At 43.5% G+C, this 15,086-nt stretch overlaps 1 protein-coding gene across 15 annotated transcripts in view; it reads right to left on the bottom strand.

Moving 5' to 3' along the window:
- Nucleotides 1-15,086, bottom strand: part of KIAA1671 (KIAA1671 ortholog) — a 130,777-nt gene that overhangs the window by 69,578 nt on the left and 46,113 nt on the right. The gene's annotated exons all lie outside the window — the stretch shown is intronic.

Below are 15,086 nucleotides of genomic sequence, written 5' to 3'. Positions count from 1 at the left end.
AACCGAAGCAAAAAGAGGAGGAGACGCAGGGACACGAGCCTTGTAAGCTGCTTTGTTTGAATTTACCGGTGAGGTGCTGGGGGAGGGACGGAAGGGGATGCCCTCTTTGTCCCTCCTTCCAGCTCATTGTAAAGAAAGCAGAGTAAGAGCCACTTACATGTGTGTAAGGGAGAGCCATAGAGCAGGCAGACACTGAGAAAAAGAGGCTGTCTCCCTTCTCCCACCTTGGCTTTTACAGCTGCAGGCAGCTCTTGCCGGCTTCCAAGCTGCCTCCCTTCTCCCACCTCGCTAAAAAGCCATAGAGCAGGCAGACAGGAGGGAGAGAGGCTGTCTCCCTTCTCCCACCTTGGCTTTTACACGCTGCAGGCAGCTCTTGCCGGCTTCCAAGCTGCCTCCCTTCTCCCACCTCGCTAAAAAGCCATAGAGCAGGCAGACAGGAGGGAGAGAGGCTGTCTCCCTTCTCCCACCTTGGCTTTTACACACTGCAGGCAGCTCTTGCCGGCTTCCAAGCTGCCTCCCTTCTCCCACCTCGCCAAAAAGCCATAGACAGGAGGGAGAGAGGCTGTCTCCCTTCTCCCACCTTGGCTTTTACAGCTGCAGGCAGCTCTTGCCGGCTTCCAAGCTGCCTCCCTTCTCCCACCTCGCTAAAAAGCCATAGAGCAGGCAGACAGGAGGGAGAGAGGCTGTCTCCCTTCTCCCACCTTGGCTTTTACACGCTGCAGGCAGCTCTTGCCGGCTTCCAAGCTGCCTCCCTTCTCCCACCTCGCCAAAAAGCCATAGACAGGAGGGGATGAGTCCGCCTATCGGGACGAGGTGGAGCGGCTCTGTGTTTGGTGTGGAGAGAACAATCTGGCTCTTAATACGGCTAAGACCAAGGAATTGGTGGTGGATTACAGGAAAAAAAAGGCGGACATTCAGCCCTTGTATATCAACGGGGAACGGGTGGAGAGGGTGGCGGAATTCAGGTTTTTGGGAGTAACTATCGATCAGGGCATGACTTGGAGCGCAAATACCACTGCTCTGGTGAAGAAGGCCCAGCAGAGAATTTATTTCCTCAGACTTTTGAAGAAGAACAATCTGAGTGAGAGACTGCTGGTGTCCTTCTACCGAGGCTCCATAGAGAGCATTCTTACATACTGTATTTGTGCTTGGTTCTCCAGTTGTACAGCTAGGGAGAGGAAGGTGCTCCAGAAGGTCATAACCACAGCCCAAAGGATTATTGGTCATCCTCTCCCATCTTTGGAAGAACTGTACGGTTCCCGTTGTCTTAGGAAAGCAAACAACATCCTGCAGGATTCATCTCACCCGGGACACAGTCTGTTTGCACTACTGCCTTCTGGCAGGAGATATAGAAACATCAAGTCAAGGACAAATAGACTGAAAAACAGTTTCTATCCAAGAGCTGTGGCCTTTTTGAATGCTGTAACTCGATAGTGTGACCTGGGAGTTTGATGGGTGTGGGTGTGGGTGTGGCTGGAATGTGGTTTGTTTGGTTGTTGTTGTTGTTTTGCTTTTGTTGTTTTTAAGGGATGGCATCCAATTTCGTTGCACTTGTGCAATGTTGCACTTGTGTAATGACAATAAAGAATCTATTCTGATATTGTGAACTGCCATGAGAGAGGCTGTCTCCCTTCTCCCACCTTGGCTTTTACAGCTGCAGGCAGCTCTTGCCGGCTTCCAAGCTGCCTCCCTTCTCCCACCTCGCTAAAAAGCCATAGAGCAGGCAGACAGGAGGGAGAGAGGCTGTCTCCCTTCTCCCACCTTGGCTTTTACAGCTGCAGGCAGCTCTTGCCGGCTTCCAAGCTGCCTCCCTTCTCCCACCTCGCTAAAAAGCCATAGAGCAGGCAGACAGGAGGGAGAGAGGCTGTCTCCCGACACTCAGCTGTTGCTCAGCTGTTGCCGGCTTCTCAGGGAGCCAAGCGGAGGAAAAGAGGCTGCCGAACAGCCAGCAAGAGCGGCTCCTCCTGCCTGCATTCGCTCCATAACACGCACACACATTTCCCTTTACTTTTTAAGGGGGAAAAACTGCGTGTTATGGTGCGAAAAGTACGGTATATTCCAGGTGGAATGGAGAGAACCAGTGAAACACGGTTATCGCTGGATATAAGCTCTACAGGAAGGATAGGGAAAAACATACTGGTATTTATTTATTGACTGACTGACTGATTGATTGATTGAATTTATATACCACACTATATCCAGGGGTCTCAGGGCGGTTCACAGAATAAAACCAATATATAAAATCACTAAAGACATTAATAAAAAATAAAAACATCCACACAATAGTCCCTCTCCACACACACAAAAATTATATTACTTTGTACGCCAAAGAGGGTACAGAATCCACCTGGCTAGAAATCCAAAACCAGGCAGACTCTTCCACAGAATTGTTGTGGGTGACAATGCCAGGCCCCAAGAGTAATTTAGTACTGGAGATGTGCCATTGTCCCCTTCATAAAAATGCTCAAAAAATCTTGACATGAAGGACATTGACGAGGCACCCAAAAGAAGAAATGTTGAAGCAATGGGTGACCAACTACCCTCACATTGATGGGCGACATAGCTGTTCTAGTAGGGGCAAAGAGGTAACATTCTGTTATGTGAATCAAGATACTACAGGTGTCAAATCAGCTGACCCATTCCAGGATGTTTGTATCCTCACCCCCACTGCTATGTGAATGGTCAATGTAACCATTTTGCATGCATTTAAGCTATAATCCTGTTGGTTGGTATACACTTCCCTCTGACCACACAACTTACAGTACACTTCCTCTCCCCTTCCAACCAGAGGTGCATGTGTGTCTCTACATTTGTGTGTATGCCTGCCCTATCCCCACTCCTGACCCACTAAGGTAGGGAAAGACCTCATGCATATGATGAAGTGGACTCTGGTCCATCCCATAATAAACTTATTGTCCTTGAAGTTCAATAAGACACTGTTACTTTTGTTGCAACCAGCGGCGTAGCGTGGGTTGTCAGCACCCAGGGCAAGGCAAGTAATTTGCACCCCCTAACCCATGGATTTGCGCCCCCTAACCCGTGGATTTGCACCCCCTAACCCTAACCCCCAGATGTTGCGCCCGGTGCGGCTGGCCCCCCCTGCACCCCCCACGCTACGCCACTGGTTGCAACAGACTAGCAGGGCTACCCCTCTAGAGATAATTAGGAATGCGTAAGGAGCACCTTTCCCCTCCTTTTCATTTCCGAAAACTGTTGTGTTTGTGTTGGAATGTGTGCTAGGACATGCTCCATCTCCAGCTCAATTTGGGATGGAAGTCTTGGCAAAATCCAAGACAGCCGCCGAGGTGCGCCTTAATTTGGCTGTATGACTCAAGGTTTCAGGGCATTTTGTGGCCCCTTCTTGGGCTTTCCCTTGTAAGGCTGCAGCGACCATGCATTCCACAGCCATCATGGTGAATGTTCATTAGAAATATTACTTCATTCGAGCCAGCTGGCTTTGTCAGAGACAGTTTAAAAATAGTCAGGGGTTTGCACTGATCATCATCCCAAGAGAACAGGTGTTTGGAAGTTCTCATCTCCTTCTATGTCAACAAGAGCTGTTTACAGCACTGCCCCAAAGGCAGAGTGAAAAACCATTATTAAAAGTTGATTCAGGGATCTGAAATCAGATTACTGAAATAAATGACCTGAACTGGAAACAACAGTTCCACTGTGAAAATCGAGAGACTTACTCTACTTACAAGGCACCCTCCATCCCTGCAGCCTTTCCCAAGGAGGCATAAAACATCAAAGCAGCCTGCCTCCTTCAGTTTGCCCCATCTTTACACAACTGGCATTCCAAATAATACTTCATCTGGCCCTGGAGGTTCCATTCAGTTATACTCCTGTGTAATATCCACCAACAGACTTAGGTCCTCAGAATATCTGTCTAATCCTCTTTTTAAAGTATGGCCATTGCCAGACTTAGTGGCAGCAAATACTGTGAAGAAGTCACTTATTTTGCCTGTCCTGAATCCACTGTCAATCAATTTCACTGAGTGACACCCTGCCCCCTCCCGAGTTCCAGTAATATACAAGGGGGAGCAAAGGTTTTCTGCCCACTTTCTCCACCCTGTGCTTCATTTTGTAAACCTCCAGCATATCTCCCAGTTAGCCACCCTTCTAAAGGAACAAAAGCAAAAAAACCCTCATCAGCTCAAGCAGCTGGGCTGAAGCAAGAAAAGCCAGAGATCCATTTTCCCATCTCAGTAGCAGTTTGCTCTGAAACCACTGACTGAAGCCATTTGCTAGCTGAACTTACTAAGAGGCCAGGAAGCAGAACAGAAAAAAGGTGGCAAGGTCATCAGCAGGGTTAAAGGACTCTGCACAGCAGCTGGCCTGAAACCTCTTCAGCAAACTGAGCTAGAAACTGCCTCAGTTAATATTTAAACCAACAGCATAAATACCATTTTAGGAAGACATTCCCAACTGCAGTTTGGTTGTTCCTCCCACCAGCTGGCAATCCCACACTGGCGTGGAACATTATGTGTGCAGATGCGTTCAAGGTGAAGGGATGGTGTGGAGAACCTCAAGGAGGTGCACAGCAGCACTAGGGGAGCTGCCTGAATAGCATTAAGAATGCACGCCCTGTGAGGGAAGAGCCCTGAGTCAATCAGGAGCTCATCCAGAAGCCAGGCTCTTTCCCCCAGCCACCATGACAGCTGAGTGGCAAGAGCCATTTTGTGAGATGAGCACCTGGGAACCATCAACTGTGTGTATGTGCGTTTGGGGGGCAAAGAAGGAGAGAGCACCTGGACAATGTGCCTGTATTCCATTATTCCAACATGTGCTTCAGCTGGCCACCATTTAAAAAACATTGTACAAGGTATCATCATTTGCACATGGCTGTTCATTACAGTGGCTTCCTTCTACTTACGAAGGATGTATCCAACTAAGTTCTACTCAGAGTATGTCTACTGAAATTACATTAATCATGTCCATTAATTTCTGTGGGTCTCCTCTGAGCATGACTAGCAATTGATATAGCCCTAAACATGCAAGAAATTAATATACCGTATTTTTCAATCCACAAGACACACTTTTTTCTTCCTAAAAAGTAAGGGGAAATGTCTGTGCGTTTTATGGAGCGAATGTGTGGTCCCTGGAGCCGAATTGCCCAGGGGCAAAAAGCAGATCATGGTGTTTTGTTGTTTTTTTTTGAAAGAGGGAAGTGGGTGTTGAAACAAAGCCGCTGATCGCAAGCGAGATAAGGGACACTAGCAATAAAGGAGGCTGCCTGGGAGGGGGGAGGTAAAGACAGCAAACTTGCAAGGAGAGGAGACAAGGAAGACTAAATCAATGAGGAGAGAAATTAGAAGAAAAGGAGGAGCAAAAAACTGCTACAGCTAAGGAAAAGACACTAAGGCAAACAAGAGGGAAGGGAGTGTTGAAAGGAAGCAGCTGATTGGTGGGATCGGGAGAGAGATAAGGGATGCTAGCAGAGGCTGCCTAGGAGGGGGGAGGTAAAAGGCCATGGATCCTCAGGATTTTTGCTTTGGGTCACCCCAAATTCACCATCAGGTCTCATAGCATGTCCATGGCTACAGCCGATACACACACACACACACACACACACACACACACACACAAAATCACGCACCCACTGTTGTGTGGGGCCACAATGGCACAAAAATGTGGTTACAAAGCACGGATCCACATGGATCCTCAGGATTTTTGCATTGGGCTACCCCAAACTCACTATCAAATCACATGTCTGTGGCCATAGCATGAACCACAAAAATCATACATTCAGTGTTTCGTTCAGAATATTTTTTTTCTTGTTTTCCTCCTCTAAAAACTAGGTGCGTCTTATGGTCAGGTGCGTCTTATGTGGCAAAAATATGGTGTGTGTAGAGACAGACACACACACACACACACACACACACACACACACAGAAAATTTCAGTTTTTCCAAAAGGCCACCTTGATCAGAGCTCATTACCAAGGAAAACTGAAAACATGCTGGCCAGGAGAGGTCTGCTAGTTCTATTTTATGAACCCTCACACCAAATGGGTGTGTTAAAAACAAACTACACTAGTGGCCAAAATTGTGGAAACCTTTTGGAGAAAGTGTATTTCCAAGGTTTGATGGCTCATAACACCACTTTCTTTTGGAGTAATACCATAAAATTATATATCATTGGAAAGATAATTAAATGAAGAATGTAGAAGAAGAAGAAGAAGAAGAAGAAGAAGAAGAAGAAGAAGAAGAGTTTGGATTTGATATCCCGCCTTTCACTCCCCTTCAGGAGTCTCAAAGCGGCTCACATTCTCCTTTCCCTTCCTCCCCCACAACAAACACTCTGTGAGGTGAGTGGGGCTGAGAGACTTCAGAGAAGTGTGACTGGCCCAAGGTCACCCAGCAGCTGCAGGTGGAGGAGCGGAGACGCGAACCCGGTTCCCCAGATTACGAGACTACCGCTCTTAACCACTACACCACACTGGCTCTCTTGTAATGCAACAAGGTTTGTTCAATTATCTGTATTCTATCAAGAGTTATAGCCAAATAACCAGAAAAAGGAGTGTTTAGAGAGCCAATCAGGTGTCATCTTGTTTTGGCAATGATGACTCATAACACCAGTTTTTTTGGGGGGAATAATACCATAATTATATATAAAACAGAATGTAGATTTACCGGACTTAGAAGGGTTTGACAATCCCTATGGGTGGCATGCATACTTAGGATATGAAAAGGATTCCTCAGTCATATCATAAGAAAGCCTTTATATAGAGTATGGGTGAAGCACAAAGAATTACTAGAACCCTAAACCCCTTGGTGGCACTCCCCTCTGGAGGCTATAGCAGGCAAAAGGAAGAGCATGGAAACGCTATGGGCCACATATAAGGATCTCTTAGATGAAGAAGGTAATAAACTGAAACTGAAAAAATATGAGGAAATAAAATATCACTTGACGGGATGGATTCAATACCATCAGTTGAATGAGGTGTTTAGAATAGATAATTAAAAAAAGGTTTTGCAAGAGAAGAGTCAACACTAGACAACGAATTTATACAAAACAAGAAAAAAGTAATTTCTAGAATGTATGGAATTATTTTAGAATGGGAGGCTAAAGATGAGCAAGTAAAGGAAATAATGATTAACTGGGCAATGGACCTAGGCAAAAATATTCAATTATTGGCCTGGGACAAATTATGGAATAAGGACCGGAGATTCACGGCATTTTCTCAAGATGTTTTATAGGTGGTATATAACACCTACATGGTGCTGGAGGAGATCTTGAGAGTCCCATGGACTGCACGAAGATCAAACCTATCCATTCTGAAGGAAATGAGCCCTGAGTTCTCACTGGAAGGACAGATCCTGAAGCTGAGACTCCAATACTTTGGCCACCTCATGAGAAGAGAAGACTCACTGGAAAAGACCCTGATGTTGGGAAAGATGGAGGGCACAAGGAGAAGGGGACGACAGAGGACGAGATGGTTGGATAGTGTTCTCGAAGCTACCAGCATGAGTTTGACTAAACTGCGGGAGGCAGTGGAAGACAGAAGTGCCTGGCGTGCTCTGGTCCATGGGGTCACGAAGAGTCGGACACGACTAAACGACTAAACAACAACAACAGATAAGACCTACCAAAATATCCAAAATGTATAAAACAAAATCTAAAATGTGCTGGAGATGTAATCAATCAGAGGGGTCGTTACTTCATACGTGGTGGACCTGTAACAAAATTAAGAGCTTCTGGGACACGGTATATGAGGAGTTGAAAAAAATATTTAAACAAACTTTTGTAAAAAAAGAAACAGAAGCATTTCTATTGGGCATAGTAGATTCAGACATGGCAAATGAAAATAAGAGAATATTCCTTTATACAACATCCACAGCAAGAATGTTAATTGCAAAAAACTGGAAACGCGAAACAGTAACAACAAAAAAAGAGTGGCAAGAGAGATTATTTGATTGCCTTGAGTTGGCAAAAATGACGGATGCAATTTCAAAAAGAGTGGGGAAAGTACAGAGATTATTTTAAAAAACAGTGCCCTCAAATTAAAACCTGGACTTGCTTCGAATAATTTTTGCAAAACAAAATATGGTTTACAAATACAACATATGGAGAATGGTAGAAAAGACGAAATGAAAAAGAAACAGTTTATCAAGTTTAAAATCAGACCCACACTGAGAAGGAAGTCTATTAGAATAGAATAAGAACTAAAGATTAGATAACAAAAGTCCATGTGCAGATACTTGCAGATTTAGGGATATATGTTTATAATTTATTTTGTGTTTTCTTTTGTAGTTTGTTTTCTAAGTGGTGTGTGTGTGCTGTAATAATAAGTTAATAAAAAGTGTGTGTGTGTGTATCCCACATGCAACAGAAACCCACATGGGCCACAAAAAGCCAGTGCAGAGGAGGACACCAGCTGAGGCCAGCTCTCTACTCGGGAGCACCAGGACAGGGCTTCCTCTCCTTCAGACCAAAACTGAGCAGCAATGCCAGTGAAACAGCTTCCTTACCTCCCTGGTAGGCAGGGAAAGAGTGAAGTTCTGTAAAGACACATACACACCTCAGCTGGGAACTGGATAATGCTGAGGCAAAGGGGCACATTTCCTTTTTGTTGCAGGAAGAGGCTGCTAACATTAGAAACAAGCAAGTCAGATCCAATGGAAGTATCTGTGCCGCAGTAGACAAGCTTCCTGGTGCCCTACTACTGGATCTTTCCTCTTCACGTTGTTGGGTGTACAAGTACTGCCAGACACACATTCAGGTGAGCATGTTGCTGAACTGTGGGATGCAGCTTTTATTTTAATTCTATAGTGCAGGGTCCAGGTGATAAGTTCACAGAGATTGAGCAGAACAGAAACTCACCCCCTTTGCATTAAGTAAAACTAAAACTGTCTCAATGGTTGTTTTAAATTATGTATTTCTAAACTGATGTTCAACCAAGCATACACTTGTGTTTTCTATCTTGTGAATAATGTTTACTGAGTGGCAGGATGTAAGTTCACTATATAAATCCGTCTGATATAACTGCCAACAAACTCAAAGAAGAGGCCCAGCAAGGATGTGGGAGGTTCATCCCGCACTACTTCAATCACTAAGAATTCCTTGTCCCACTGTAAGGAGAGGCAGAGTATGAGCACCCACATCCCATGACTTACCATGGTGTAATTCAAACAACCTGAGAGTGCAGAGTGGGGAACTTCCGGGTTCCCGCGAATGGTGACAGAGCACGAGCCTTGATCTCGGGAGAAAGGCTCAATCGGTGAGGGGGGCTCAGGGAAAGTACAAGGACGTTGTGCACCCCCCCCAAAAAAAAGTGAGTTTTCAACCAAAGAATTTTCAACCAAAATGACAGGATTGGAAAAAAATCAGTGCAGGGGATGGGGGGAAAATACAAAAGGCCTTGAGGAAACAACAGAAAAAAACACAAACAGAAGGGGGGAAATTGAAAAGGGAACATGGTAAAATGAGGGAAGAATCGGCCGAGCTGATGAAGATGCAGGAGGCCGCCTGGGACTCGATTGCAGTTCTGTAAATGCAACATAAAGATTTAACTTTGTGTTTTCGTGGGATACCGGAGGAGACTGAGGAAGACATAAGAGAAAAAATAATACAGGAATTAGACATCTGGATGGAGATACAAGAAGAAGTAGCCCAAGCGATCAACAAACCCTTCAGGATAAAATTAAGCTTTGCAAAGGCAAAGGTATTGCCAAGGGACTGCCAGGTGACCTTCAACTAATGTATAGCAAAAGATAGAATACTACAGATGAATTATCAAAAGAGACTTCTAACAGATGAACTTAATATAATAATTCTGAAGGAAATTCCAACTGGATTCCAACATAAGCGCCAAATCGCAACCCGCAGATCACATTCGCAACCTGAGCATCCACAGTAATATATGTAAATATCACACACACACACACACACACACACACACACACAGTGGAAGATAAAGGGGAACGAACTCCTGAGGATAAAGAAAACAAGAAAGGAAGAGATAATAGAAAAATTGATTTAAAAACCTGGTAAAGATGCAATTAAGCAAAATATATAAATGTTACAAACACAATTTTCAATGTTAGTGAATTGAAAGAAAGATAAAAACACTAAGGCAGAATTTTTTTGAATTCGCTAACAAACCTGGGAAACTGTTGGCATAGCAGTTAAAGAAAAGACAGGGAATGAAAACAATTAACAAACTGAAAATAGATGGAAAAATAATAGATAATTTGAAAGACATAAGAAGACAATTCATAAAATACTATACTATATCGATCCGGTAAAGAAAATAAAGGTGAAATCGAGAAATATTTGATGCAGAATAAATTGCCACAAATTCCAGTTCAGAAAATTAATTATTTAAATGCACCAATAACGATGGTGGAATTCCAACAAGTAATCAACCAGACAAAAATAGGCAAATCACCAGGACCAGACGGACTATCAGCAAAATATTATAAGAATTTACAAGATTTTCTGATATAACCCTTAAAAGAAGTAATGAATAAAATTTTGAACCAGAGTCTTGGAAAAAGGCATATATCACTTTAATCCCAAAGTAAGACACAGACTTACTATCCGTAAAAAATTATAGGCCAATTTCTCTGCTACATAATGATTACAAACTATTTGCCAATATAATGGCAATCATATGAAAACGTTGTTCAAAGATTTGATTCATCAAAATCAAGCAGGCTTTCTGGCTGTCAAATGAAGGATAGCATAAGGAATATAATTGATGTTATATCTGGAGGTCAGGAATGATCCACATTAATGTTTATAGATGCAGAGAAGGCCTTTGACAATGTGTCATGGATGTTTATGGGGAAAAACAATAGAGATGATGAACTTTGGAGAGTCATTCCAGAGGGGAATAGAAGCAATTTACTCAGAGCAATAGGCTTTGCTAATAGTGAATAACGTGATAAGATAAGTTATAGATAGGTAGCCGTGTTGGTCTGCCATAGTCAAAACTGTAGATCTCTTAGGTGAGAGTCTCTGTCTGTAGAATTGGAACAGATACGGCTGTAACGTAGTGCCTGGCTATATACAATGGACTGTTTGGTATGTTTGGGATGGTAGCTAGAGGCATGTAGATATGTTTGTCGGTCAGTTGGTTTACGGTATAAGGTGGTGTCTATGTGCCCATCCTGTATTTTTATAGTAGTGTCCAAAAAATGTATTTTTTGCATAGATTGATTCATTGTTAGGTTGATTGTGGGGTGAAAATCATTGAATTTCTGGTAGCTATAAGGAACACCATTTCAGATAAAACCACAGCGGACTTTGCCACAAAACTCTGCCAATTTGTCCTTCCCCACAACAACTTCAAATTCGGTGATGACCTGTTCCTTCAGATCAGCGGCACAGCAATGGGCACCCGCATGGCCCCACAGCATGCCAACATCTTCATGGCAGATTTAGAACAACGTTTCCTAAACTCCTACCCAATCAAACCTCTCTTGTGCCTGCGATACATTGACGATATTTTTTGAAAATCATTGAATTTCTGGTGGAAGGTGTCCAGGGTCTGTTGACCATGTGTCCAGATGATAAAAATATCGTCAATGTATCGCAGGTACAAGAGAGGTTTCATCTGCCATGAAGATGTTGGCATACTGTGGGGCCATGCGGGTGCCCATTGTTGTGCTGCTGATCTGAAGGAACAGGTCATCACCATCCCAAACATACCAAACAGTCCATTGTATATAGCCAGGCACTACGTTACAGCCGTATCTGTTCCAATTCTACAGACAGAGACTCTCACCTAAGAGATCTACAGCAAACCTTTTTAGAACTAAAATACCCAGCAGATGAAGTTAGACAACAGATCAACAGAGCCAGACTGATACCCAGAGAGAACTTGCTGCAAGACAGACCCAAAAAAGAAAATAACAGAACACCTCTAGTCATCACATACAGCTCCCAAGTTAAAACAGTACAACGCATCATCAGAGATCTACAACCTCTCCTGGACAATGACAGTTCTCTTTCTCAAGCTCTGGGAGGAAGACCTTTCATTGCCTACAGACAGCCACCCAATCTTAAACAACTCCTAACCCACAATAATACTACAACCAGACTTAACACGGACACTGGCACCAGAGCCTGCAATAAACCCAGATGCCAACTTTGCTGCCACATACACCCGGACAACACCATTACTGGCCCCAACAACATCACACATACCATCTCGGGACTATTTAATTGCTCATCGTCTAACATTGTGTATGCCATCAAATGCCAACAGTGTCCTTCAGCTCTCTATATTGGACAAACAGGCCAAACCTTACGCCAAAGAATAAACGGACATAAATCTGACATCAAGAATCACAAGACAGAGAAACCAGTAGGAGAACACTTCGATCTCCCAGGACATTCGATACAAGATCTCAAAGTAGCTGTTTTACTACAAAGGAATTTCAGAAATAGACTGGAAAGAGAAGCTGCTGAATTGCAACTCATTACCAAACTTAAAACCATGGAGAGACCTGGCCTGAACAAAGACATTGGATTCTTATCTCATTATACATGACAAAGCCATTTTTCACCTTCTCAGCCCTTGCTTTTTCCTGTAAGACCTACTGCAGTCGTTAAGAGTTGTCAACAGGCTCATCACAGCTATCTGCCAATCACCCATTCCCACCACCCTTCTGAGTAATACCCCTCCCCACCTTCTCACTATATAGAAGGATCTGGCAACTTCTGTTTCAGTGTATCTGAAGAAGTGTGCATGCACACAAAAGCTCATACCAAGAACTAACTTAGTTGGTCTTTAAGGTGCTACTGGAAGGAATTTTTTTTGTGGTAAGAGAAAAATGTAAAATAGCTAAAGGGACAAGACAGGGATGTCCCCTGTCCCCATTATTGTTTATATTAATTTTAGAAACCCTGGCAAGATGTATAAGATCAGATGATGGAATAAAAGGTATTACAGTTGGGTGCAAAGCATATAAACTGAAAGCATTCGCAGATGACATTGTGATAACAGTAGAAGACCTGATGATAAGTATACCAAGGGTCTTGGACAGAATTCTGGAGTTTGGCCAAGTAGCAGGTTTCAAGTTAAATAAAAAGGAAGCAAAAATGTTGGTTAAAAATATGACAGAACAACACAAAAAAACAGAACTGTTTTAATAGAAAAAAGCAAGGAATATAAACATTTTTAAAGACAACTATATAACCACTTGGAAAGAAATAAAGAGAAATTTGGAGGTATGGGGGAGGATGAAGTTTGTGGGGAAGGATATCAGTAATAAAAATCAATGTATTGCTAAGAATGTTATTTCTATTCCAGATAATTCCAGTAATCAGTGGAGTAGGATAATTTAAACAATGGCAGAAAGCTATCTCCAAATTTATCGGGAAGAAACCAATGATAAATTATAAATTGTTAACGGATACTAAGGAAAGAGGTGGCTTTCCCATGCCAGACTTGAGATTATACTATGAGGAGGACTTCCGGGTTAGCGCCATCGACTAATGGCGGATTCCCTCCGAGCTCCGGAGGGAATTGGCTCCGCTGGAGACGGGTCTTGCCGCGACGGCGACGCGGAGACCCTCTGAAACCGCAGGCGCTGAAGCCTGCGGACTTGGTGACTCGGCGGGCACCTTAAGCGCCCCCGACCCACGAAGAGCCTTTTTAAAGGCTTCGGAGAGGGTACGGAGAGTGGCGTGGTGCTGTGAGTAGACCGCTACTTCAGTGGAGCGAAGCCGCGAGCCATGGCCGGAGAGCGCTGACTTTTTTCCCTAAATTCGGAACTGAAAGAAACAACCCGTGAGTAGAACGGAATTCGGACTTTAAAATTTTTACCCTTGAATTCGGTACGACCGGGGGAGGTGCTAAAGGGAAGTCCGCACCCCCCCTCCTACAAACGATCTAAAGCAAGGACCGGAGAACTAAGGTGGAGAGACCACTCTTCTCAGTGTGAGATAAAAAAAAATTAACTTCCATGATTTGATAAAAGAAGTTTTTGTGCTGGAGTGCGAGAGTGAAATTTTAGAAGCTTTTTGTGTAAACCCCCCCCCCCCCGGACCCGGGAGCGTCCTGTGTTTGAGTCTGTGGAAGAGGAATAAGGAGTTTGACAGCTGTCAAAGCTGTCAAACGGGCAGTTTAAGGCTAAAAAAATTTGCTATTTAATATCTCTCTGGACTAAATGTGTTACAATTGAATTAAAATTGTTGGAAACAAAGAAGAAAAAGGATTGTTGGGGAAAAAATAAAACTACTAAGTAACCAGAATCCCTCTAGGGGGAATTCAGAGACATTGCAATGGCTGCAGATGGAAAATTACAGGCAGAGATAGAAAGAATGTTTCTTCTTGTGGGAATGTTGCAAGAGCAGACTCAGGCTATGAGCAAACAACTTACAACCTTGACCTCTGGAACAAGCAGCTCTGCTGAATGTACTAAGGACTTGACTGAGGAAAAATCTGCAGCTGAATCAGAAGAGATATTTCAAGAACTGGAGGAAACTAAGGAAGGAATGGAGAAAATACAGATGGAGAGCACCAACCAGAAGCCTACATTAGTGGATTATAAGGAAGAAGACCTTTGGATTACATGGATCACAAATCTGCAAAAGATGCGAAAGATGAAGGAGGGGGCCCCAGGAGTATTTGGAATACAGGAACTTAAAAGAAATAAGAAATATGATTGGGGCTTCCACCTTGAAGATGAAGGATTGGTGGACCTTTTGCAGCAGCTGTTTCCAAGTACTCTGGTCGGAAGAAAATCTGGTGTGATTGTGATAGAACTCCTTCGAGATTCGATGACCAACACAAAAGGCTACCAACAAAATCGGCAGAGACTGAAAGAGATTTGAAGGCCTCGGACGTGAGGAATCCAGGCTAAGAACTGTTATTATGGACATGTACTTGGGAAGGGATTGAAACCGGGGAAGGGGGGGAGGGGAAAAAGAATTTTAAAATTGTTTATGATTTTTGGGTTTAGGTAGCATGATTTATATCTAATATAAAAATGGGGAATCGGTGGAAGGGAACTCGGGTCAACCTTAGGAAAGAATTTAATTGTCACAAGAGAGGTGGATAAGGAAATTTGGCCAACTAAGAAGAGTTAAGTTAAAAAATAATCTTAATATGGTAAGGAGGAGAGATAAGAA

Source organism: Podarcis muralis, chromosome 13 (genome assembly GCF_964188315.1).
Source record: "Podarcis muralis chromosome 13, rPodMur119.hap1.1, whole genome shotgun sequence".
Classification (NCBI taxonomy): domain Eukaryota; kingdom Metazoa; phylum Chordata; class Lepidosauria; order Squamata; family Lacertidae; genus Podarcis; species Podarcis muralis.
The sequence above is the reverse complement of the archived record's forward strand: the minus strand, read 5'-3'. Positions and strand labels throughout refer to the sequence as shown.